At 37.2% G+C, this 27867-nt stretch overlaps 1 long non-coding RNA gene across 2 annotated transcripts in view; it reads right to left on the bottom strand.

Annotated features, from left to right (window-relative positions):
* LOC135203838 (uncharacterized) overlaps positions 1–27867 on the bottom strand; it is a 286371-nt gene that overhangs the window by 217903 nt on the left and 40601 nt on the right. For both annotated transcript variants that reach the window (XR_010312042.1, XR_010312041.1), the window contains exon 2: positions 7673–7857. This is a non-coding gene — a long non-coding RNA (uncharacterized LOC135203838). The remainder of the gene's footprint in view (positions 1–7672; positions 7858–27867) is intronic.

The following is a 27867-nucleotide window of genomic DNA, read 5'->3' on the forward strand; positions in this document are numbered from 1 at the left end:
GCGCGAGAGATTGATTATGTGGCCCTACCGACAGACAATTTCACGCGCCGAGAGCCAACACACAGGATACCGGAGGTGGGGGGTGGGGTTTGGGGAGGGGTGGGGGAGAAGGCGGCGATTCCGACCAGGAGGACCTTCTTCCCGCGATCCGAGTTTTTCAATTTTTGAAATATGTTTTGAAGAAACTGGGAAATAAGACTAACCAGCAGAGGCAGACGCACTGACGGGGACAGACAGACAAACCTACTCATACACATAATTCCGTTATTACTTTGATATGAGAGAGGAGAGAGAGAGAGGAGACGACGAGAGAGGAGAAGGAGATTCTTTTGTCAGAGGAGAGAGAGAGGTTTCCCGTACTAAAGGCGATGTAATTCAGATGAAGACCCGTGATGTATAGGCTATGGCTACTTCCCTTTCATATTTGAATATGTGCATTCATTACTCTTCAATGGTTCTGGCAGCAATGATTGCGTTCATTGTTAACAATTGTGAATCTACAGCTACAATGTTAAGTGATTCTCTATTTGCAAACATAAACACGATTTTCATATATCCAACCACTGAATTTAGGGGGGGGGGTGATCTTCCTCAGTCCCATGTTATTAATCTGCCTTAATAACTCTAAATACCATCGACCTGGCGAAGCACTTCCGCGTGTATGAGCAACCTCTTCAGGGCAACATTTTACCTCCCGTTTTTTCCTCCTCTTTTCTAACTATGTCGACACGTCATCCCCGAGACTAGCCCAATCCAACTTTTCAACAAGACCGTTTTTATTTAATTATTAACATGTTTGTTCACAACACAAAAACTCCTTCCCGTGTCTTTTAACTCTACTGCTCTCCTTCATTCCCAGCTCCGCCCACTGCCGTTGTAAAACTCCAACAGGAAGAATTCATTAATAATCAGCTGGGGATCTTAATGCATAATGAAACAAGGCAGGACCTTTGTACGGCGGGGTCTCTCTTCTTCCTGGAAATGTACTTGAGAAAGTCACTCTTCTTAGTTTGGTGTAATATGGCTCAGTCTTTATGAATAAAGCACACAGCCCCCCAGCCTCCTCGCTCCACTCACTCTCGCTCTCTCTCTCTCTCTCTCTCTCTCTCTCCCTCTCTCTCTCAAGTTCACCTTTTCATTCATTTTCTCTCTCGATTTGATTTATCTGGAATGAAGCCTTCAGAACAGAGGAAGGAATACTGATATTTGAACTCTCTCTCTCTCTCTCTCTCTCTCTCTCTCTCTCTCTCTCTCTCTCAAGTTCACCTTTTCTTTAATTTTCTCTCTCGATTTCAGAACACAGGAAGGAATACTGGTATTTGAAATCTCTCTCTCTCTCTCTCTCTCTCTCTCTCTCTCTCAAGTTCATTTTTCATTCATTTTCTCTCTCGATTTGATCAGTCTGGAACGAAGCTTTCCGAACTGAGGAAGGAATACTGGTGTCTGAACTCTCTCTCTCTCTCTCTCTCTCTCTCTCTCTCTCTCTCTCTTTAGCAAGTATCCTTTTTCTTTCGATTTATCTCAGTTCTATTTTTCTGTCGTGAACTTTTCAGGTCAGAGGGAAATATACTGGAATTTGGAGGGCTTTGAAAAAGAAAAGAAGAAGGAAAAAAAGACAAGGAAAAGTTTTGCGCGAATCCTAATTAAATGTAAACACTTCTGAAACCTTTTGCATCGTTCTTGCAGGCATTAAAGTATGTCTGTGTTTATGTTTGTTGCAGAGAATTTCTTTGCCTCAACGCTGCTGATGGAGAACTTTCTACGCTTTACATAGTGGGGTTACGCAGTGCAGAGTTGCCGGATAGAGGACTGTTGCCTGCAAGCAGAAACAGCAGCAGCAGCAGTAGTAGTATTGGTAGTTGTAACAGTTTTAGTAAGAGCAGCAGCAGGAGTAGTTGTTCGAGTAGCAGTAGTAGGGTGTGGCAGTAATACATGTGTTTACTATCCTCCAACAAGAGGAGGAAGTAGTAGAGAATAAAGAAGAGAGAGAGAGAGAGAGAGAGAGAGAGAGAGAGAGACTCCAGGCAAGGACGGGACTGGAATGAATAAGAGTCGTATCGTAGTAATACCAGTAGTACTAATAGTAGTAGTACCTTGCCGCCCCCCCAACCTACAAACAGGGGAAAGAAAAGGAAAGAGGGGCAAGAAAATAGCCGAAAAATGTAAGAAAATATTAAAAAAGAAAATGAAAAAAATGGCGGGAAAGCATTACCAAGAGAAGGCGGGAAGAATGGCGGACGTCCGGAGGGGACGCGAGGAGTCAACAGACGGAGTCGGATATGAATGGCCGACCCAGTTCTTATCACACTTTGTAAACATGACCAATGAATAGCTCACTCCCCGGGACCGGCTTTGATACCAGCTGCTGTTGATATTAGGATATTTGTAAAGCCCTTCAGACCAGTCTCCCACAATGCTGTTGAACAGCTTTCTTCAGCTGTTCAAGGGCGTGTCTCTTCTTCTTTCTGTTAAGCCTCGGGCGTGGGGTGGATGATGTGGTGTTAGGTCGCGGGGGGGGGGGGGGATTGTGTTGTTCCTTGGAGGTTGTGGGATGGGTGGGGGATCGGAGGGGGGAGGGATCAAGGAAGAGAGGTGGTGTGTGTGTAGGGATTACCGTTAATAATAAATGAGCAAGCAACTTGCATTTTTCATGACAAAAGACATTATGTTCCTCTTGCCGTCTATCGCGCATATGGTGGGATGTGTCTTCTTTGGAATCGGCGAGGAAGACGAAGACGTCGATTTTAATATGAAATTTTCTTCATCCGGTTAACGGATTTATATATTGCTTTCTAAAAATCGATAGCTAGAGATAAGTGAGAATGTATATCATAATAAGGTTTATTATAACTATACTGAAAAAGAGAAGAACGACAATCTACTTACTGTACAAGATGTACTCGGGTTTTTATAAGTCACATTCAGGTAATTTAAATCTGGGTTTTATATATATTTGCAAATTATCCTATGCAACAAGACAATCACAGCAAATTAACGCATAGACTTGAGCACATTTAAAAAGCGTGATAGCATTCCATAAACTAAGTTGCTTCGTAAGGCTAAAAATGTTTTTAATACTCCCCGTATTCTACCGAGCCTTTTTATGCATGCATTGCTCATATTACATGTTGAAAGTGGACATAATGCTCTTGCATATTTGATAACTGGCAACTCACAGTACTTCGGAGGCAGTAATCGTCTTACAACTTGTCACTCTGTGTGTTGGCTTTGCATGGGAAAAGTGGCCTTTCTCTGATTGACCTTCTATGGCGAATCTTTGATATTGACAGATTTTTCTGTTGAACTTCTGTTCATTACTTGCCATACTTGTATTATATATCTATTTGAATAATAATAATAATAATAATAATAATAATAATAATAATAATAATAATAATAATAATAATAATATATAATTATTATTATTATTATTATTATTATTATTATTATTATTATTATTATTATATTATTATTATTATTCTCTTAGTAATTGTCATCACGAATATTTTTTCAGTCATAAAAACACACCTTTAATTCAAAAGAAGAATGATAAGAAACAAAAAATCCATCTCGAGTTCAAGTTACATTGCTTGAAGGTCTTGCAAGAGGCAATGCAATATTAGACTGAGACACGAGCCCATATTTCCAAGGATTCGATAATCTAATATTCCGCTTTTCAATTTGATACTCCTCTTCTTCTTCTTCTTCTTCTTCTTCTTCTTCTTCTTATGCTGTTGCTGCTGCGGGGTAATTTTCTTTACGTTTTTATTCTTTTCTTACTGGTGGTCTTGCTCACTTATATCTGTCGGTTTGTTTGTATGTCTTTTTCTTTTCCTCTTCCTCTCCACCTCCACTTCCTCCTCCTCCTCCTCCTCCTTCTCCATCTCCCCCTCCTCCTCCTCCCCCTCACTAAAATCTCCCCCACCCCACCTTCTCTTTGTTTTACTCTGTGCCTCTTGCTTTGTCTTTATATTCCTATTCTTATTTCTTTCTGCTTCGCCGACTGTCTGTCTGTCTAGTTTTTGGCTTTGTTCTCTCCTTATTGTTACTCTGTTTAGTCTTTCTATTTTCTTCTTCACATTTTCTCTGTCTTAGCGTATTTCTGTATGCACATACGTATGTATATTTATTTCGGGGCTTCAAACCGATGGCAATGAAATCCTTATCGTCAAGAAAAAGAACAACCATGGGCAATGATCAACCACTAACGAAATAATCTTAATATCACTCTAAACTCGACATTATCAAACAATTTAATGAAATAAATAATATAAACTCCTTCCATAATTCATGGAGCCATGGTAAACTCAAAAAATAATCGAAAGACCCGATTTTGAAAATCAGAAATCACCAAAAAATTTTTTAAGATACAAGTAACTGTCTGCCCATATTTCATGCATATATTTATCTTAAGGAAGTACTGAGAAAACGCATATATATATATATATATATATATATATATATATATATATATATATATATATGTATATTATATATATATATATATATATATATATATATACACACACATATATATATAGGCCTTTTTTCCGTGGATAAGTTTCAAGAATTCCCACATGTGACGCTCAGGCCCTGTAGAAAAGACATGCATGGGGCATTTGATCACGTGAGCATATTAAATCTCCTTACTGATATATGTATTGTCCCTAAGGAAAGATTATACGGGGAAAGAATCTATTTGGCAAAGCGGTATTCTTTATTTACGTCTCTCTTTTTGGTTTTTTATCAGTTTATCTGTTCGTTTCCGTTGGGAATAAATTGAATGATTGTAGGTTTAAAGGAAGGAATAGACGCCGTTAGGATGTGAGGGTTATCCGAAATGGGAGCCGTGACGATGTGAGGGTTCGTTGCCGTAGGAGGGCGTGAGGATGAAAAGGTTACCCATGGGAGCCATGAGGATGGGAGGGATATCCACAATGGGAGCCATGAAGATTAGGAGGGTGCTCCGTAATAGGAGCCATGAGGATGAAAGGGTTATCCTCAATGGAAGCCATGAGGATGGTAGGGTGTTCTTCAATGGGATCCGTGACGATGGTAGAGTTATCCGCAACGAGATCCGTGAGGATAGTAGGGTTATCCGTGATGGGATCCGTGAGGATGGGAGGGTTATCCGTAATGGGATCCGTGAGGATGGTAGGGTTATCCATAATGGGATCCGTTAGGATGGGAGGGTTATCCGTAATGGGATCCGTGAGGATGGGAGGGTTATCCACAATGGGAGCTGTGAGACTGAGATGGCCGATTCCCAATGGTAGCCATAAGGATTAACGGGTAATTTGTTTCAATAATAAAATGAATTTCTTTAGTGTTTTATTTTTTCATTCTCCCATCCATCAGTTGAGCGCTTTTCAAAAACATCTCCCTGATATTTGTTGCATTTTTTGGTCACTGTTATACCTTCAATAAAATCTAATATAACTGCATCGCTGAAGCTACATGAGCTGGGCAGTCGCACATCTTGTCTAATATATTAAATACAAGCTTGCCTACCGATCTCCTACATACCCTACCCAAACCCAAGGCGGACAAACAGGTATGCAGTACGAGGGTGAACGTGTCATGTTTCCCCAACCCTCTCAATCCCCTGCCTTCCACGTCCCCGCCCGGGGCGGACAAACAAGAAAAATCAACTGGGATTTCATTTTTATACATTAGGTTCTTAAATACTCTGCAACAACGTTATAAGTATGCCTCGATTATATTATTAATAAATAAACACGATACTTTGATGTTCATCCTTTATATTATTTTGCATTGGTTATCGATAGCCAATATTGGAGGAAAATGATAATTAAGCAAAAACTACTGAACCTTGACTCAAAGGGTCATGAATCTGAAGTTACTGTTCTTTGCCGTAACTCGCATAAATATTACTTCTGAAATAAGGTGGACAACAGGTTGACGAATTTCATCTATAATTTACCTATGTATGTATATAAGGGAGGAAATAACCAACTGGAACAAGAATTCATTTTTGAAAGATAAACCAATTAACATTTTTACGGTTTTACATGAGGAAATATATGAAAGAGAGAGAGGACAGTCATTGATGCTGGTAAAATGGCAGTTGGAGAGAGAGAGAGACAGAGACAGAGACAGAGACAGAGAGAGAGAGAGAGAGAGAACAGTAATTGATGCTGTTAAAATTACGGATGGGGAGAAAGGACATTGTTGAGAGAGAGAGAGAGAGAGAGGACAGTTATCGGTGTTCACGAGAGTAAGAAAGTGATTTATCAAGCTGGAGTATCCTGGCAAAAACCAAGATCTCTGGACATGCTTAAAATCATGCATCTCTCCTGGCGACCTCTCTAAAGTACTTAGCTTTCTCAAGTAAAGCAATTCGGCACCATTACTCAGCCGTTTTAAGTACTTTTGAACTTCCATCTTTTTAGCAAGGAGGAAGCCCAACTAGTACTCGGCCTTCTCTCTCTCTCTCTCTCTCTCTCTCTCTCTCTCTCTCTCTCTCTCTCAGGCCGTTTCAAACGTCCCGTCCTTCATTGGGGAGCAACGCTCCCCTTTAAAAACGTTAGCTGGATTGTTTCATTATGGTTGACTGCCTGCGAACCATTTGCCTCTCGCCGACCTTCCTACCAACGAACGTTGACGACGCGAAAAGCTATGGCATTTCCCCTCTGTTTTCGTCGCCTCCGCCTTTGCTTTCACATCCTGGAGGAAATGAAGTCGTCGCTCTGCTTCCCCACGCATTACGGCCTCAGGGAGTCGAATGAAGCGTTTGTTAATCGACTGCTGTCTGGTAATCGATCAATGCTCCTCTTTAATCTACCAGTTCCTTTCGTTGATTCTTCTCAATTCAACGATGAATGATTGCGTGTTCGTTCGGCATTCGCACGGTGCTTGGACTGAGATGGGCACGGTTGCCCAATACATGCTATGGCATTTTCCCCTTGCGTTTCTTGTTCCGTTTTAACATTAAAGTCCAGGAATAAATGCAACCATGGTTGTGCATCTCTTGAAGGCAAATATGGATTGATGATTACATAGTAAGTCCCATATCTTTCAGTACTCTGATAAGCTTCTCGGGTTTTATACCATCTGATAAATCCCTTTCCCTTTAATATTTTATTCCCTCCAATAGCCCATAGATTCATGGCACCCTGATAACAATAGCAATGTTGCCTCCGCCAAGGCTACCTTCTTTCTAAGGTCTGTTTGCTTCCTGCCTCATCAAGAATGTCATACGAGTGTCTCTCTTGAATTTCGTCTTCGACTGTTGGAATTGGCAACCATCTGTCGATCAATGTGTTTCTTGTGTTTCATCATGGATATTCCAATGTTCTTATCAGCTCCGGAAACCCTCTCATTCTTCTACACACCTGCACATACCAACATACACACAAAAGGCGCGCACAAATGAGAAAATGAAATGGTATCGGAAACATTGAGGTTATATATTCCGAAAGAAAAGATAAACTAAAACGTATCTAATTTTTACATCTGAGTTCGTGTGAGTTTGTGTCTTAGTGTGTGTTTTAAGGCTATACGAAAACATGTGTCCCACCCCCACTAAAATAAAAAAATAATTAATAAATAAATAATAAATAAATAAATAAAAAATAAATAAATAAATAAATAAATAAAGAACAAAAATACATAAACCACGACTGCCAGAGAAATGAATTACTGCACTCACCTTAAAGAGAAAGGTCCGTTTCTTACGTCGATGCAGGTTAATTGGATCTCAGTGCACAGAAGAAAGCAGTAGAATTCCATCGTAGTGAATAGCATGAAGGATTGACCTGGATTGCACCTGGATGTCACAACGCAGTATTTGGATTGGTCACTGCACGAGCACAGGAAAAAATTGTTTCCCAGCACCTGAAATAAATCGTAAAAAATCTAATATTAGGTAGTTCATTCAGAAAGTGCGTACAAAATTATTCATTCACAATGTTTATTACACTCGACATAATCAGATGCATGCACTGATCCTAAATAATTACTGCCTAATATTTAGAAAACACATAATTCATACGTGTCCACTGAAACTTAAAAAAAGAAAAATATAGTCAGGGATATTACAGGGCATTAGGAATGATCAATCCACATCATTTTCTATACAAGGATTATCAGCTGCACGTTTTTTCTCCTCGGGACGGGTGGCCCAAGAAAACTTTTTGCATTGATGTTGCTAACACAGTGCCTGTCTCCATCCTTCTTGTGACCCCTTGCAGTTGCCTAACTTCACAGACATTAATAAGAGCCCTTATACTTATATACAGAGCATGCAATATCCTGTACCACATCCCTCCAGATTACAAGCGAGCGGAACAGATGAAGAAAAACCAAGATAATAAAAGCTACGGAAGGGCATGTAAAAAGAAATCTCATAATCTGCAACGCTCGCCATAAACATTCGAGAGCATTTTCTCATAACAGCAATAATCTCCTTTTGTAAATGAAGGGAAAAAATCCAAGAAATTCGAAAAAATAAATAATGATAAAATACTACGATAGCCCTTTTCAACGAGGACGGAATCTCTTAATCTTTTTCTGACTCAAAGAGATGATCATAATTTGCGAATGGCAACGGGAGAGAGACTCTCTCTCTCTCTCGTTTGTAAAACAAGGAAATGAAATAGTTAGACTCGAGCGCCGAGCCAAATCTTATAATTCCTTTTCTATAAACATCGGTCAGTTTTTTTCGATTGGGGAGGTAGGAAAAATATTACAAAGACGACGTTGGCTCTCTCGCCTTATTGTGATCCATTGCCGATCGACATTCCTATTAGCACACGTCAGTGGATCATTGATCCTGGCTCAAGGTTTTGAGTATTATTAATATTAACTATTGAGTATTATTAATGTTAACTTTTATATTTACAGTATACTAAATAGCTGAAGAAACTCCACTCATGCCAACAAAAACACACACGTATATACATAACAAAGATTAAAGGCGATTGTTAATCGAAATATATTGTTTTGTCGTGTAAAAAGAGTGTTTTAGAGGACTTGTAAAGTTCACAGAACACTATTGGATTACAGTAAAAATTCGTGTATATGCGCGCGCGCGCGCACACACACACACACACACACACACACACACACACACATATATATATATATATATATATATATTATATATATATATATATATATATATATATATATATATATAGTACATATATTATGCTTAATATACAATGCTTCCCTCTGGGGGTAAAAAATGCTGCAGGTAGAGTTGTTATTGTGGGAACAGACTCCCGACACGCAGCGGTGATTTTACATGTATGTTGATCGTTATCTTCCCTTTGCGCTGACATCATACGATCATAAAGTAAAAGTACATACATTGTAATCCAGCCAAAATGGAAAATCCATCTCTGCTTCATTTTTTCTATGAATTCAAATGCATGGACAGTTTTTGCATCGCCCCGCAATGATTTTAGGTTTGATTAAACGGACGCTGCTATGTACTCAGGGGTAAATTATTCTATACACAGCTATGTCGTCTGTTACATTTCGTTATCTACACTTATATGCAAATGAGATTCCTGAAACTGTTTGCCAGTCAAAATGGTGGATACTTTCATCCAAATCTAAATGTAAAAGAATTGTAATGTTTCCGTCTGGTAGGGATTGCGAAGTAGGACAGCCAACATGGCCCATTGCCCAAGAAGAGAAATTGACGTCAAGCTGCTCTTTCAAGGGACCATTTACTGAGCCACATTTGCAATTTATATCAAAATTTTTTTTATCATTAATTCAAACAATATTTTAGGTGGTGGTTACCTCACGTGGAATGACAGGTGGTAATTCTGGTTCTTCATCACAAAGCAGCTGTTATATTTTGTCAAATGAACATCGAAGTTCTCTCTGAAAAATTATTAATTGGGAGCCAGATAGCTTATTGTTGAAATAGTAATCTTTTACATATCTCTGCATGCGTGAATATCTTCTAATATTTATTTTGTTACTATTATAATGACACGCTAAAAATTAAAAAACTATTTCTGGCTGATTGCTGGAAACTATGTTTCCAATAGATCTTAATACAGTCTCAGTGTGTCCTTTGGGCAAAACGGTGTGGGATATTCCGTACTTAAAAAGAGAGCAGCGTGGTCGCCTGAGGCAATTTCATGTGTAGGGTGTTTGTTTCATCTGGGTTTTCCATCGAAAGTCTCCTCCCCATCGTAGGACAAGCAAGCCGACAGTAACTCGATTTGCTATTTACTCATTGTATAGCTAAAATGAAAACTCATTGAGACGCTTATTATTGTAAGGAACTTAGAAATATTGCAGTTTCTCATGTGGAGAGGAAGAGATTTGTTCATCCAATCTGTTAACTTTTTCAGGCACGTAGACTTTTGGTAAGATTGATTATTCAGTGTAAATTAAGGGTTCCTAATGCTTCATCACAACTCTGGGGCGGTCCAAAAGATTTCCTTATTAATTTGTCAGATCTTTCGTAGATAATAACCCCAAACAAAGTGCGGGGGTCGTTATCTAGGACTAATATTTCTTGGGGGTCGGCATCTTTAAGATATTTACAGTCTTTTGTTTGTTTTTACGGTAATCCCAACATGCTTGTATTAAACACGCCGCAAAGGTGGATAAATACCGGGTTAAAAACCTTGGAAATCTCTAAGAAAGATCATATTTGTCTGATACACTGTATCTAATAGATATCTATGTCGTTCACATACTGCGTTAACCTCAGACAACTTTACTCATCGTAGAATGTTTCTTACATAGGACTTCTTTCCTAGTCTGAGATCATGACGTGCTATTTAAGGATCACATGTCTATGCTTCTAACAGAACCAGCCCTTGGAAAGCAGAAATTTGAATTCAAAACATATACATAACGGAAGGCCAGGTTTAACGTGATGCTTGAAAGAACACAGCCAATGCTGCAACATCACACTATGAAGGTTTAAGCACTTGCATAAAGAGAACAGTGTTTCTTCCATAATCAAGGACGAAAATGGAAGTAACGAAACTAGAACATCCCAGTAACACGCTTTCATATTTCATGCACTCATCAATAACTGTTCCATACCTCGTAGGCAGTTAAAGTTTACATTTAGAAGGAGAAAGTCTGGCAACACCGGAAGTTCAAAAGATTTGATAGTAACGCCTCAGTGGCGTGGTCGGTATGGTCTTGGCCTGCCACCTCGGTGCCCGCGGGTTCGATTCTCGGGCATTCCACTGAGGAGTGAGAGATGCGTATTTCTGGGGATAGAAGTTCACTCTCGCCGAGGTTCGGAAGTCACGTAAAGCCGTTGGTCCCGTTGCTGAATAACCACTGGTTCCATGCAACGTAAAAACACCATACCAACAAACAAACAAATAAACAGATTTGATAGTGGAATGGCAAGTTCATTCCGAATACTGGAACGTCAATTCAGTCTGATAAACAATATTATTTCCCACCGCGGATGCATCTCCAGATGTGAGTCCCACAGTGACAGATTAACGGAATCATTGCGGAGTGTGTTGACAGGCTCATTACAGACGCTGAAGGCTGCATTTCAGAGAAGCCAGTAAATAATTGAGGTTATCTGGCGTCGTGAGCATTACCGAGGATACAGTGAAACTCTACTACACAAGGATCCTTGAAGTCTTGTCACCGAGGACTTAGAAAAGAAGGCAAATATTAGTCAGACGAGACGTTTCGTTACGAAAACAATACAAAGACGGTCGAAACGCGAAGGTAAAGCCCTAAATGTATTTTTTTTTTTATTTGCTACTCCTTCCCTTTGGGATGCGGTGAGGCACTCAAAATACCGGAGGGAAAGCACCCAAATCTCCTCCATCCAGAATAAAGGCACTTATGCATAACTCACTAAGGACTTAGAAGTAATGTCTATAGTTGACTATTATTTTTTTTTACAAACACTTTCTAGGCAGGAAACATGACAATACACATGACACAATGTGAGTCTCCTTAACTGAAACTATCTCCTCCTCTATTTTTTTAATTTGAATGCGAAAGCATTTGGATATTTTCACAAATGTTGGTTTTTAGTTTCCAGTATAATTAGTTCATTCCATACCATCTATACCGCTGGAAAATTAAGAGCGTTCGAGGTATGAGCACATGTCTTATTATCAAAAATTAGAGTCCAACGTTTGACATAATTCATGACTACTTGGGCCACCCAGGTACATTCCGATATGATTTTGGATGGAGGTCAGTAAAGGTTAGGATCCACTGACATACATGTTTCTCTTTTTCTCACTCTCTTTCTCATACACAAACACACACACACACACACCCACACACACACACATGGTCCCAGACCTTTGAAACCCGTTGCCAGTTGTTCCAGATGCCCATACTAAACTTGGAAACTTACACACACACACACACACACACACACACACACACACACACACACACGCATACAATCCAGTGGCCTTCAGTTTTATTCTGATCCATTACATCTCGCTCGAAACACCTATCGTCTGCCTCGAGTTTCAGTAACAATTTTTCCCACGGGAAACTCACTGGCGATTTCTTAGGCCTTAATGTGACCTGATACAACTCGTAATAGAGCCATAAAGTATATGCAGTATTTTTTTATTAATATTTATTTTCAAAAAATATTTTCTAAAGGCCTTTTTAATACAGGATGCCCCCTTTACCCTTTTTAGATCGAGTTTTGATTATGGAAGAGGAAACATTAAAATAAAAGTGATACACAGAAAGCCAAGACAAGAGCACAATTAATGTAAAATCTTCATATCGATAACTAATGGATCGATCATCATGGTTATTATTATATTATCATCATCATCATCATAACTAGGTAAGTTCTCCGCTTTCTCATAACATCATGGTAATAATAATAATAATAATAATAAAATAATAATAATAATAATAATAATAATAATAATAAAGAAACATCAGCTACCTTGCAGTAATAAGTGGTACGAGCACCAACCTGAAGGAGTGATAGAAAACGATCAGCCAAAGATCCTCTGGGACTATGTTATCAGAACAGATAGGGTGATACGTGCAAATAGACCAGCCGTGACGTTGATTGACAAAATCAAGAAGAAAGTATCACTCATTGATGTCGCAATACCATGGGACACCAGAGTTGAAGAGAAAGAAAGGGAAAAAATGGATAAGTATCAAGACCAGAAAATAGAATTAAAAAGGATATGATATGCCAGGGGAAATTGTACCCATAATCATAGGAACACTAGGCACGATCCCAAGATCCCTGAAAAGGAATCTAGAAAAACTAGAGGCTGAAGTAGCCCCAGGACTCATGCAGAGGAGTGTGATCCTAGAAACGGCGCACATAGTAAGAAAAGTGATGGACTCCTAAGGAGGCAGGATGCAACCCGGAACCCCACACTATAAATACCACCCAGTCGAATAGGAATAAATGTCACGATCGCCAAAATAATAATTTCCCGGTAAGTGTAAATAGTTACACCATTTTATAAGCTGTACGTATAACCACGTTAATAATTATCATTTACATCATAAGAAACACAGTAAAAGTGAAAAAAGGAGTACACGAACAAAATTCACACGAAAATCCACTAAAGAAAATGAGTTTTAATCTTGCCAGGAAAGACAACACAAAACATTCTTCTCAATAAAGACGAAAAAGAATATTAACAACTATCTTGTCAATTAGCATTTCATTGCACCTCTCTGTAACTTTTTCCTAATTAGTATTCCATTGCATCCTCTGTAACTATTTCCTAATTAGTATTCCATTGCATCCTCTGTAACTATTTCCTAATTAGTATTCCATTGCACCTCTCTGTAACTATTTCCTAATTAGTATTCCATTGCACCTCTCTGTAACTATTTCCTAATTAGTATTCCATTGCATCCTCTGTAACTATTTCCTAATTAGTATTCCATTGCACCTCTCTGTAACTATTTCCTAATTAGTATTCCATTGCATCCTCTGTAACTATTTCCTAATTAGTATTTCATTGCACCTCTCAGTAACTATTTCCTTTCTCCAAGTTGCTAAGCCTTGGAATTCTCTTCCTGCTTACGCTTCCTCAGTTTTTCTGGCCTGGGGTATATAAGGGCATAAGGCTGGGCATCTGTCCTTTGAGAGAGTGAGAGAGAGAGAGAGAGAGAGAGAATTTAGTTGGGGTATTGGGGTAAGGAGAATGTCACTCCAACATCGAGCAGAACTTTGTAATTCCTAGTAATTTCTAATTACATCCACCCTAATCCCTGTCACTGTGCATAATTAAAGTGAGGCGAAAATCACAAACAATAACAGTAGCTTTCGGTAAACAGGATAAATAACCAAGCAATCTTCCTCATTACGGCCACGATCTAAATTTTAAACGCGTTGAATTAGCAATCCCAAGGTAATCTGCAATTATTCAAGGGCGTACTTCATCATTACACCGAATTACCATAATCAATCAACAGGTATAATGAAACCACCACGTTGAAGCGTATGATAGAAACTATTAGGAACACAAATGACAACTTACTCATCAGAAAACACCCCGAATAAACAGCCCAAATAAACATCCAAGATTTATTTCCATTAAGGACACGAAAAATCATATTTAGAGCCAGAGTGACAATGCCTGGCTGCGGATGATGGCAAATCATTGACCCCCAGCTGACAACGAGCTGTCAAAAATCGTTTCGAGCTCATTTCGTCTCTCGTTGTTCCAGGCTCCTGCAAATTGCTGGGTGGTCCGCGAGTGACAGACTGCGCTGAGTTAAGGGTTATTTCAACACGTCGGCGCATAGGGTTTCCCTCCATGTGTCCGTGTGGTGTTCTCCCTTTCCGCTGATAATGGTATAGCTGATGTGGTCTTGATAGGAATCGGCTTTTTCGTTCGACCTCATCTGCTTTGTTTGTCCTCGGGAAATTATTTATTTTGAGTAATGAGTTTACATTTGCAGTAGGTTACGAGGCTGGTCAGATGCGTCACGTCACCTGCCCGTCTACGGAAATTGGATTACTAAAGGGGTGAGTTAAGTTAACACATTGTTTAAATTATCGAAGTCCTTTCTTTCAGGTTTCACTGGATCATTTTACCCAAATGCCTGCACAAATGACAAAAATCACATCAACATTCTGACATCTTTTTCTTACGGATAATCCACATATGTTTAAATGTTAGGGACTTGATTTATTTTATCTGAAGAGACTCTTCCGTTGACCATTACTCTGAACATTTTTTCCTTATAGATTCCGAATATTTTTTTTGTATCCAGCTAGATTATATGTGTATACGTACTTATCCTCCCTAATTCCAACATATTAGGTCCTACGCGCTGGATAATCTTATAACGTTTAGGCAATAGAGCACAATTTATCGAGGCATTTTTTGTTCAAGATTTTAAGATGAAAGTCTACACGGTTAGATTCCCTGTTGATTTAAGCTGAATTAAACTCTTCATCACTGACATCTGTATATATATATATATATATATATATATATATATATATATATATATATATATATATATATATATATATATATATATATAGTATATATACGTATATATCTGTGTGTGTGTATAAGTGGGCAGAACTGAAGGTACTTTGGACATGTTCTGGACTTGCAGTCTTGACATTTTCTTATATTAGCCTTAATTCTGAGGGTAACGATACGCTAATTAAGAAGAGCCTAGCACGCTTACATATAGCGTCCCTAATCTTATGTACTATTGTAAACAAAAAATTACATGACATCGTCATCATCATCATCATCAGAGCTTCTTTTTCTTTCCATCCTCTACAAATATTATAAAAGAGAAAGTCAATAAAGCGACGTTGCTGACTTGATGTTCGAGCAGGTAATTCAATACTTGTCCTCGCCCCGTAACCTGGTTGCGATCGAGTTCCATGTAATAAATGTCGAAGTCGAACAGAAATTCTATTTTTTTTTTTTTTCTTCCGCCTTCGCAGCGGAGGTCGGATTCCATGACGAGAGGATAACTCCGTCATTGGTTGAAATCTATCGGAGCAGCTGTTATCCATATTTCCATAACTTTTGCATAAATCTGTAACAGACCGTAACTACAAAAAAAAAAAAAAATTAATGGATGTTGCAATTTTTCCCCTCTCTCGAATTTCGCGAAGTTAAGATTGCTCAGGAAATGAAGTTTTTAGTTTTGGAAATTTAGAGCACGAAAAGTTATAAGTACAGTCAAGAAAATTTCTCTGCCTAAGTTAAATGTTGCTAACTGAATATAATTACTGTATTCTACTCTGCTGATGCGGTTACGCCCTTCCAAAATTTAGTTACCGTTTACTTCTTAAACTTAATTACCGCAAATTGCTGCCGCATAATTACTCCTCTGTCATGTATTAGAATTCCCTGTATAATTATGTCATTCTTAAGCAAAAATACAATGTACATCTGGAATCTATTTTTTGTTTCTTTTTGCGTCAACTGAAATTCTGTACGCTTTGTAGTGTGCTTACTCTTCACTTCTAGCTCTTGTATATTCCTTGCTACTTATTAATTTTGAAATGAAAGTGCTTTAATTCTCTGATATGTTTTTTGTTAATGGCTTTTGTTATGAATTTCACTGCAATAGTGCTAAAGTCTCACATTTCTTTGTTTAAAAATTTATTAATATATACTTCTCAGATTCCCAAACTTCGAAAAGGCAGATATTCGAATAATCACATCTATTCATATAGCAATTATTAAAATAATTATTATACAATTCTATGGTATAGGTGAATATTTTTTCGCCGAGCTATTTTCGTTGCTTTGCGTTTACATACGATCTAAGTTTTGAAAACGTGATTTTTTATGTTACTGTACCCGTTTGAAATTTCACACTTTTAAAAGTGCAGACTTTTACCTCAGTGTTCAATGTACTGACACAATTTAATCGAATATCACTGAAACTTTTATTTTTTTAAACTTTTGTTTCCCCCTCGCGCTCATAATTATTCGTTGTACTCTCCTCGTTTTATTTAGGTTTTTCACTACATTTTTCCTGTCTGCACTAGGCTTATGTTCACTCATAAACAAATATATCTTATTTATCTATTCGGTTTATGCGACTGACGGTTGTTAGAACCTTCCCTAAAATTTCCCCTGACGGTTGTTAGAACCTTCCCTAAAATTTCCCCTGACGGTTGTTAGAACCTTCCCTAAAATTCCCCTGACGGTTGTTAGAACCTTCCCTAAAATTTCCCCTGACGGTTGTTAGAACCTTCCCTAAAATTTCCCCTGACGGTTGTTAGAACCTTCCCTAAAAATTCCCCCTGAAAGTTGTCATCACTTTCCCTAAAATTCCCCCTGACAGTTGTCAGAACCTTCCCTAAAATTTTCCCTGAAGGTTGTTAGAACCTTCCCTAAAATTTCCCCTGACGTTTGTTAGAACCTCCCCTAAAATTTCCCCTGAAGGTTGTTAGAACCTTTCCTAAAATTTCCCAGACGGTTGTTAGAACTTTCCCTAAATTTTCCCCTGACAGTTGTTAGAACCTGCACTAAAATTTCCCCTGACGGTTGTTAGAACCTTCCCTAAAATTTTCTCCTGACAGATGTTAGAACCTTCCCTAAAATTACCCCAGACAGTTGTTAGAACCTCCCCTAAAATCTCTCTTGATGATTGTTAGAACCTTCCCTAAATTTCCCCTGACAGTTGTTAGTACCTCCACTAAAATTTCCCCTGACGGTTGTTAGAAACTTCCCTAAAATTTTCCCCTAACAGTTGTTAGATGCTTCCCTAAAATTACCCCTGGCAGTTGTTAAAACCTTAGCTAAAATTTCTCCTGATTGTTGTTAGAACCTTCCCTAAATTTTCCCTGACAGTTCTTTGACTCTTCTCTAAAATTACCCATGACGGTTTTAGAACCTTCACTAAAATTTCTCCTGATGGTTGTTAGAACCTTCCCTAAATTTCCCCTGACGGTTGTTAGAACCTCCCCTAAAATTTTCCCCTGACAGTTGTTAGAACCTGCACTAAAATTTCCCCTGACGGTTGTTAGAACCTTCCCTAAAATTTTTCCCTGACAGTTGTTAGAACCTTCCCTAAAATTTCTCCCGGTGGTTGTTAGAACCTTCCCTAAAATTTCTCCTGATGGTTGTTAGAACCTTCCCTAACTTTCCCCTGACGGTTGTTAAAACCTTCCCTAAAATTTTCCCTTACCTTTAAATTCGCACCAGAAATTCAGGTCATCTTTTCTCCACCTATCTAACATTTTCAAGTTCACCGCTTTGCCTAAAATCCCCGATTCTTCACTCTGCATTCATGCAACGTTATGAACCTCTGCAATCGACGATTATCGGAAATATCCTTTACTCTTTAAATGCGTTTTTAGTTCCACGGTACAAGCGGCAGATGGGACCGAAAATTCGGGACAAACTTCAGCGTCACAAAGAAAACCCTAAGAAATGCTTTGATCCCGAGTAAAGCTGCAGAGCAGAGAGACTTGCTAGAAAAGGGTGGATCAAATGGGAGTTGCAAGAGACACGAAAAGATCAAAGACCGAAGAGAAAAAGGGAAGGAGAGAGAGAGAGAGAGAGATGGGACGGCTACGCAAGACTGAGCAGAGAAAAATCTACTGCGCGTGCTCCCAAAGCAATGGTTATTGCAAAAAAAAAGCGTGCGAAAGTTAAAAGGTGTTCTTTCGGCCACCCAAAATGGAATCTCTGTGACCACTTCTGTCCCTGTGACGGGGTCGCTTTAGAAGTGTAAAACCTTCCGGATTCTCAGTAAGTCTATAGGGATGAGGATGCGAGACCAACGACATACTTTATCGCCCCAGGTGATAATGGTACCCATTCATCCAGAAAGGACCCACACTATGGCTGAATGTATTTTTCAAAAGTAGGTGATGCATCAATGCGACCAGTCTCTCTCACACACACACATATATATATATATATATATATCTATATATAAACATATATATATATATATATATATATATATATATATATATATATATACTATATATTGATTTTCCAGAATTTATGTTCAACATGTTATTATCCGCTTGCTAAAAATACTTTAAATAAGTAATTATGCCTCCTCCTAACAGTACGGTATTCGCATTTCATTCATTACTTTTATCTTCTCTTTCTCAGTGATATCATCTGATCCCAACGTAAAACTGCGTCTTCTGATCAATCCAAAATGGGAAAAACGGTCATTGCTTTATACTTTACTAATTTTGATTTTTAAGACAAATTTGACCTCGCTCTATAATTCTTTTAGTTTATGGTATGTTCCATGGATATATTTTCCCATATACAGCTACCAAATATGTAGTATTTCATTAAATCTACCGTCAAATGCATGTGAGAATCCTGAAACTTTGTCGAAGGCAAAATGTTGAAGACATTTAGCCAAAGTGAAATGTAAAAGAATCGTAATGTTCGAGCCCGGTAGAGCCATTACGAAGTGGGACAGCTAACATGTCCCATTTCCCAGGAGGAGAAATTAACGCCAAACTGCTCCTGCAGGGGACCGTTTAGTACAAGTCAGTTTTAGAAATCTAACGAAGAACGTTATATTAATTTTTTCTAATGGATTATTCGGTTTCCATCTGACATATAAAATCATAGGATTTCCTATATTAGTGGCTCTTATTAATTTACCTATTATTATTATTATTATTATTATTATTATTATTATTATTATTATTATTATTATTATTATTATTATTATTATTATTTTTTTTTTTTTTTTTTTTAATATAAGTGGGATCTTTTCTTTCTGTATCTCCCTTTACTTCCTCTTACTTCTTCCTAATAAACACCACATTGTTAAGAAATTCAGTCTCGTGAAGAACAAATTGTTAAAAAAATCCACAATTATATATTTAAATATATTTCTGTGTAAAAAACAAAAGACTTTTGAACACCTGAACGGTGTTCCTCATCAGTGTAGACATTTTAATGTCTACACTGATGAGAAACGGTGTTCGAAAGTCTTTTGTTTTAATATATAATTGTGGATTTTTTAACAAACACCATATTGTTTGGAAGCTTGAATTTCAAGCCAATGGACCCTGTGAGCTTGTTCCATATGAAAAGGTTTCATCTACTAAATAATAATAATGATACCGGTTAAAAACTCGGTTACAAATTGGCATCAATAGAAGACGTTATGGCAGCATTATGGGCAAAATCAATAGAAAATTTGATTGCTAGCAAGAGCGGAGCGTGGTGGTCGTCAGAGGCAATTTCAAGTTTAAGAAGCTGGTTTAATCTGGGCTTCCCTGTGTAAGTCTCCTTCCTCAACCTCCGTCAACAGGCTAAAGATAGTTCAGTTTGTTATTGGCTCATTGTATGAATACAAACAAAACGAAGAAAGAAGCACTGTATTGAAATGAACTCACAAGGGATTTGCTCATTCGCTCAATTGGCTTCTTAGGTAAGAAGACCTTTGACGAGATTAATTAATCTATGTAAATCAGTGGTTTCCCATATTATATCGCCACCCCGAAAGAACCCTCTATGGTTTATCATTATTATGTCGAATAATCCGTTTTATTTAGCTTATCAATACTGATGTCTTTTGCAGACATTAATATATATATCTTCATTACTAGTCTGAGTAAGGAAAGGCAAGTGTTTGCAATTTTTAACAAATTTTTACCAAACATTTCTGTTTCTTTAACTGTTGCTGAAGTGACATACGTTACCACTTCAGGATCGCATGTTTATACTAAGAAAGCAGTCTTTTGGGAAGCTGAAAACTTGAATTTTAAGCTTGTAAATTACGAGCGATACATTTTCACTTGCTTCAAAAAAGGCAGCTAATATCGCTGCAATGTCTACCTTTGTACGATTCGTATCACAATTGTCCTTTCTCTGCTTGAAAATCCTTGATCATCAAGTTCTTAAGCCCAACAAACTCAAGCTGCGCTGAGAAGGCCTCTTTATTGTTTTAACTAATAAAAAGTAGAAAACACTGGCAAGGGCAAGAATTAAAGTAACAAAACTGAACATTCCTGGATCACGCCTGCGTATCATGTGCATCCTACAATATTTGTTCCATACCTCGCAGTCTGTTTAGAATGCAAAAGCCAAAAGATGACCTTTCTAAGGAAAGAAATTGGCAGAAATAAATGAGGCGATATCATGAGGTCAACACGTGGCGACGGAATTGACGAGGAATTTCCACAGATTTGACTGTGAGACTTCAAGATCGGCTTAATATTGGAGCGGAAATTCAGTCTGATGAACGTCATTTGCCCCAGGGAATACAGATGCGGAAGACTGGATTCATACTCTTTTAGGCCAAGAGAATTGTTGTGACGTACATGATAATATGCTACTTGCAAATGAATGATGACAATCAGCCGCCCCTGGATATCCCCGTCCCTCCCAAAAAAGTATATGCCATCATCGTCAGAAGCTATCAGAACCGCTATTATTCTTATTTCTATTTATTTCTAATACATGAATCCGTAACAGACCACAACTACGGGACAAAGGGGAAACAAAAAACTGAAATCCTCGATAGTTTTTCTCCATCTGCTTAAGTGTTTTCAGGATAATCTCTACGCGTGAATTTATCGTTCTTAATCTCCATTTATTCGAGTTTTTCATCCCATGCTACAGACGATTATCGGAAATATCATTTACTGCGCGTGCTCTGAAAGCAACAGTTAAGAGCATATCGAAAGCATGCGGAAATTGAATGGTGTTTTTCTTACAACCAGAAGTGGGATCGCTACGAATCTGTTATAAGCCTTTTTTTTACGTTATATTATTTATCGACTACATACGACATGACAAATGAACAATTTTGCTCATCAGAGAAATTTAAACAAAAATGTACTTGATTCACCTGGAAAAAACTTAGATGATGAAATTACATTTATCGCCAAACATTTTATTCTTATATTTGGTCGTGTTTTAGTCATACAACAAACGTAGACTACACTGAATTTTATAATCTGTAATTATAAAATATCTTGCAAATATAGTACAAAATGTTGTTAGAGAGATCATGGATCAGTTTATGCACGTGGAAATTTTAGTCGTTTCTTTAGAGAACTCACCTGTCTAATTACTACAATCATTACAATATAAAATTTATCGTTTATATTCATTATATTCATTATATTCATTCTAGCATTAAATCTTATTTCATCAAGGTATGATAACTGATATATGGTTGATTAAAAACTATAGAAATAAGGCCACTTCTTAAATGAGATAACCAACACAACCAGTTCCTAGAATTAAAGATATGCAACTACCCTTTGCTATGGAAGTTTTACCAAATAAATAGGTGGCACACACATACGTATAGAGAGAGAGAGAGAGAGAGAGAGAGAGAGAGAGAGAGAGAGAGAGAGAGAGAGAGCAGTGCTGGCCGGACATGAAACCTTAATTCACTAATGGGCCTGCTTACGTAAAGTAACCTTCTTTGTCCGGAATTTTTCTAAGATGACTTGCAGCAGTCTTCTCAGGAGTTATTTAATTTCTAACATTCTTTTGAACTATCCTTAACATTCTTTTAATCTCTAAAAGGGGAATATTTTTAGTGAGCAGAGAGACGAGTAACATATTTTTGCTTTTTATTTATGATATTCTTTTTTCGAGACTTCTCAAAGTTGTAGCAATTCTATTATTATTATTATTATTATTTTTATTATTATTATTATTATTATTATTATTATTATTATTATTATTATTATTATTATTATTATTTTATTATTATTATTATTATTATCCGGAAGTTTAATTTGATCACGGAAACTAATTAACATAAAATCTAACTGAAAAGTAACGTGAAAATATGCTGAAGAGAGCAAGACGTAAAAATGTAAGGTAAAAAAAAACGTGAAGTAAACTGAAAGAAAAGAATGTGAAAAATAAGACTTATAAAGGGGAAAGGATATCGCAGTAAGCAAAACTGAAAAAAAATGATAAAAGAAATCCTAATTAAGGAAAGCTACAAATACTTTCGATAAAAAAATGGGCAAAGTCACCACGATACAGAAAGTACTTATCAAAGAGAAATCTAAATGAAAGTAATACTAATATAATATTAAAAAGAAAAAAAAGTTTTTTTTTTTTTTTTTGAAAGTTGAACATCTTGTCTCGGAAGAATTCTAGGAAACAAAAAGTGAGATTATGAGTGAGAATTTCTTTGTGTGACATGTTCTTTCATCTCATGCCATCCTCTGCTCCCTTGGAGAGAGAGAGAGAGAGAGAGAGAGAGAGAGAGAGAGAGAGAGAGAGAGAGAGAGAGAGGTTGTTAAGGATTATAGCGTTATTTAAAAACTGAGAGAGAGAGAGAGAGAGAGAGAGAGAGAGAGTTTGTTAAGGATTATTAGGATAAAACTGCGTTATTTAAAAAACTGAGAGAGAGAGAGAGAGAGAGAGAGAGAGAGAGGTTTTTAAGGATTATAGCGTTATTTAAAAACTGAAACCAGATGGAGAGAGAGAGAGAGAGATTATTAAGGATTATAGCAATATTTCGTATTTAAAAGCTGATGAAAAAACGTTAATCAAAAGAAACCAGATGGAGGGAGAGAGAGAGAGAGAGAGAGAGAGAGAGAGAGAGAGAGAGTTAAGGATTATAGCGATCTTTTGTATTTGCATAAAAAAAGTAATGAAATATTGTTAAGTAAGAGCGGGGTAGAATGACAGGGAATCGTGAGGATTAGAGTCCAGCACAAAGCCAGAGAGAGAGAGAGAGAGAGAGAGAGAGAGAGAGAGAGAGAGAGATAATGACGAGATTCCTCTCGAGTAATCCAAACCTCACACGAACAAATCTCGAGTTCATTGTGACAGACTTTCCCCGAGAATTATGTTTCCGTCTCTCTCTCTCTCTCTCCTTCTCACTTTCCCCTCTGCCTTACAGGTAATTATGCTGCCTCGTACCGGAGACATTTGCTCATTAGGGCGCTCAAGCCCTTCCACTCCAAGCACTAAACACCCTTATGTCTTCAAGCGATGCTAATCTTACACTCATCCAATTATAATGACATGCTCGCTGGAGATTCTTGAATTTACTCCCTATTATGGGGCATGTTTGCAGGGCGCTCTTCCTCATTAAGGTATTGCTACTTATTCGTTCAAGCTGTTTATTTGCTCCTACAGAATAACCGGCCACGGAATGGTCACCTACAAGGGCATTCTGTCTTTTCGTTATTTCAGATTGGCGTTGCGTAACAGGTCAGGGTATTTGAGAGGAATTCTCTGTTTACTAAAATGGTAGTTATTCTTTTATTTTTGTTCTTTTTCCCGCTGCGCATTCTACAAATATCACTCCGTCTGTCTGATCCTGCATAAGAAATCCACCGAGAGATTTGGCTTCCCTTCTTTTATTCAATTAATGGAGTGGTAGCTTTAGCCAGTAGCTGAATTATTGATGTGATTACGTAGATATAATTTTTGTCTATCCTTTCTACTTTTTTATATGGTTACATGTTCTTCGAGAAAAACCCCTCCCGAAGAAATTCTACTTTTATCATTATTTGCCAAATGTCAGGTGGGAGACTTGGGAGTGTTAGTGAAACAATAAAATTCGCCGAACTAAACTTGGTTGGTGGTAAGTGGAAGGTTCTGCATTGTTGTATACTTATTGATGTTTCAATGCATTTGTTCTATTTTTTCTGTCCTATCCGGGAAAATACTCTCTTCGTCATTCTCTACTTCGATAAGACGGATATAAAGATAACGGATTCTTAGCAAATCGTTAATATCTCTGTTATTATTATTATTATTATTATTATTATTATTATTATTATTATTATTATTATTATTATTATTATTGCTGTAATATGTAGAGATAGCAATTCATCCTTCTGCCCCCATGTTTTGGCAAGGAGTTCGAGACCACTGGCTGCTCAACCAATTCTCTTCCCTTGACTTCGGTAAATGTCGATTTTTAGTTTTTTTTTTTTTTTTTTTTTTTTTTAGAGGGGCGGGGGCGGGGGGGGGGGGGGGGGGGGGGGGGGGGGGGGGGGGGGGCATTATTTCACCGAACAAAATTCTAGAACTGGGCAGAGAAAATAAATAAATAAAAGGATTACCCCGCTCATTCCTGTCGGTTCCGTAAACGAATATCAAGCGCAGTTTATCCCTCGTATATTATTGAGGAGAAATATCCCGCGGAATTAATTCCTGGTCGGTATTACATTTAGGGTATTATTTATTTGACATCGGGGGCTACAAGTACCCACCAGGCGCCTGGTGGCTATATTGCTGTAATTTTCTCCGCCAGATATAAATTATAAGTATTTCTATAACAGGAGCCAGGAGAAATTAACGCTACCAATTCTCTCTCTCTCTCTCTCTCTCTCTCTCTCTCTCTCTCTCTCTCTCTCTCTCTCTCATTCGGTCCCCCCAAGCCTGGGCTACATATATCTCCCGGCGATATACCAAAGGGAGGATATTTCAAAAAGTATTGACAGGCCGAGAAATTATTTTATTACCAGAGGCTAGTTGGAACTGAGCAATTTTATCCAGATGCAAGATAAATGAGCCTCCGGTCGCGTTCTGCAGTAACATTTTTCTACCTCTTTCTTTTTCATTCTTTTTGTTATTTTCGGAGATATATGACGCCCAAACACACTGGGCGTGTGATGTGGAGTGATAGCTTAGGGTGGCTATTCTTGATCTCATTATGGCAAATACAGTTTTAAGGAGTTTTTTTTATTATAAGACACGTATCGAAAAAGAAATTTTTCACACTTTCTATATTTTTAAAGCAATTTCCTAATTTGATTATCTGGGGCCGGTAGATGCTGAAGCAACTCGAAATTTTCGAGGGTATTTTCTGCGTCTGCCGCTCGATTTAATAATTCATAAAAAAATGTATCATTTAATTCTACATAATTCCAAAGTTACAAACAATTTTCGGAAAGGAGATTAAAAGTCGTTGACTTCTTCTGACCTTCCTTCCACGTTAACGTTGTACCTAAGATACTTCGTCTGAACAATATCGTCAGTAGATATTCTTAAAGTAAAATAATCATTATTATTCTATCGGAATGTATTTCCAAATATCTAATAGCAGAAAATGCCTGTGGATATTTTTGGTCTGTACCATCATTTATAACTAAAACAAACACTAGTTTCTAACTACATCCTCCAAAAAATGCACAGCCATCGTACCACTCCCAAAATAAGGAGTTCAACAAATCCTTCACAGTAATAGCAGAAGTGGCAACTCCTATCGTTTAGGTGTTCCAAACTTTTATTCCATACTTCTCCCCAAGTGATCTTCCGTTCGAGTGGTTCATCCTACGTTTTCCCCGTTCATTATCTCTCCTGGAGAATTATTATCTATTATCTCTCTCCTGGAGAGTTGTATCTCGAGGGAAACTCCAATGGAGTGGATGCTATCATAATGCTCAAGAGATTCCGACGGTCAGTCTTTCGTGTCTCCTGAGTGTACAGCTCTGAGAATTGAGAGGGTGATGGCATTCTTCCCTTCCTAATTCTCTGGGTATGAGAGAGAGAGAGAGAGAGAGAGAGAGAGAGAGAGAGAGAGAGAGACATTTATAATTACTAGTACATATATATGGCATTCAACGCGATAATATGTAACTGGCAGAAAGAAGTCTTCGTATTTTTCACCAGAAAATTCCTGCAAGAAATTCACTTATACCACAAACGCAACTGTTTTAAATTAAAACTGTCTAGGAGCAAAACTAATGTCCTAAAAGTATGTGCATGCATACAAACGCGCGCGCGCACACACACACACACACACATATATATATATATATATATATATATATATAATATATATTAGATATATATATATATATGTATAACTGAATCACGAAAGTTAGGAACGTGATAAATCCATAAATACAGATAAATGGCATTTATCTTTATATATATATATATATATTATATATATATATATATATATATATATATATATATATATATACATACTGTATATATATATATACTATATATATATATATATATATATATACGTATATTATATATATATATATATATATATATATATATATATATATATATATATATAGTGAGTGTCTATGTGTGTAACTAAATCACCAAGATATGGAACATAATGAATGTATAAATACAGGTAAACAACACGAAGGAAAAAGTGAAACAATGGAGTAGTTTGCTAGACCTTGCTACACATTGGTTCTTTACTAGCTGCTAAAGGACCAATTCAATTTATCGAAAGGCCTGGCAACCATCCATGTTTCACATTTTTCTTCGTGGTGTTTACCTTTATATATACATATATATATATATATATATATATATATATATATATATATATATATATATATACAAGCGAATACTACAGGCAAATGACAGGCAGAAACCCAAGTGCTTTCGTCTCTATCAAGACATCGTTCCTTGACGATGTCTTAATAAAGGCGAAAGCGCTTTGAATTTCTTGCCTCTTATTTCTTCCTGTAAGCAGAATATATATATAAATATATACATATATATATAATATATATTATATATATATATATATATATATATATATATATATATATAAAAGGTATAAGCCACGAAGGAAAGTGAAACACTGGAGCTGCAGCTTCGTGGTTTATTTATTTATTCAATTATGCCTTTATCACGTTCAAAACTTTCGTGATTCAGTTACACACACACACACACACATATATATATATATGAATATATATTGTATATGTATATGTATATATATATATATACACATACATATTATGCATATATATATATATATATATATATATATATATATATATATATATATATATATATATATATATTAAACCTTACATGAGAGAAAGGGAGAGAGAGAGAGAGAGAGAGGGGGAGACATAAGAGCTCGCAACAGCGCAAAGCTGTTTGTAATGAACAGGCAACTGCTGTAAATAGACTGGAAATAAAATGGTGAGTTGGGAGCAGGCGGTGTAATTTGTTACTGTACATTACAGGGTTT

Source organism: Macrobrachium nipponense, chromosome 44, assembly GCF_015104395.2.
Source record: "Macrobrachium nipponense isolate FS-2020 chromosome 44, ASM1510439v2, whole genome shotgun sequence".
NCBI classification, from domain to species: Eukaryota; Metazoa; Arthropoda; class Malacostraca; order Decapoda; family Palaemonidae; genus Macrobrachium; species Macrobrachium nipponense.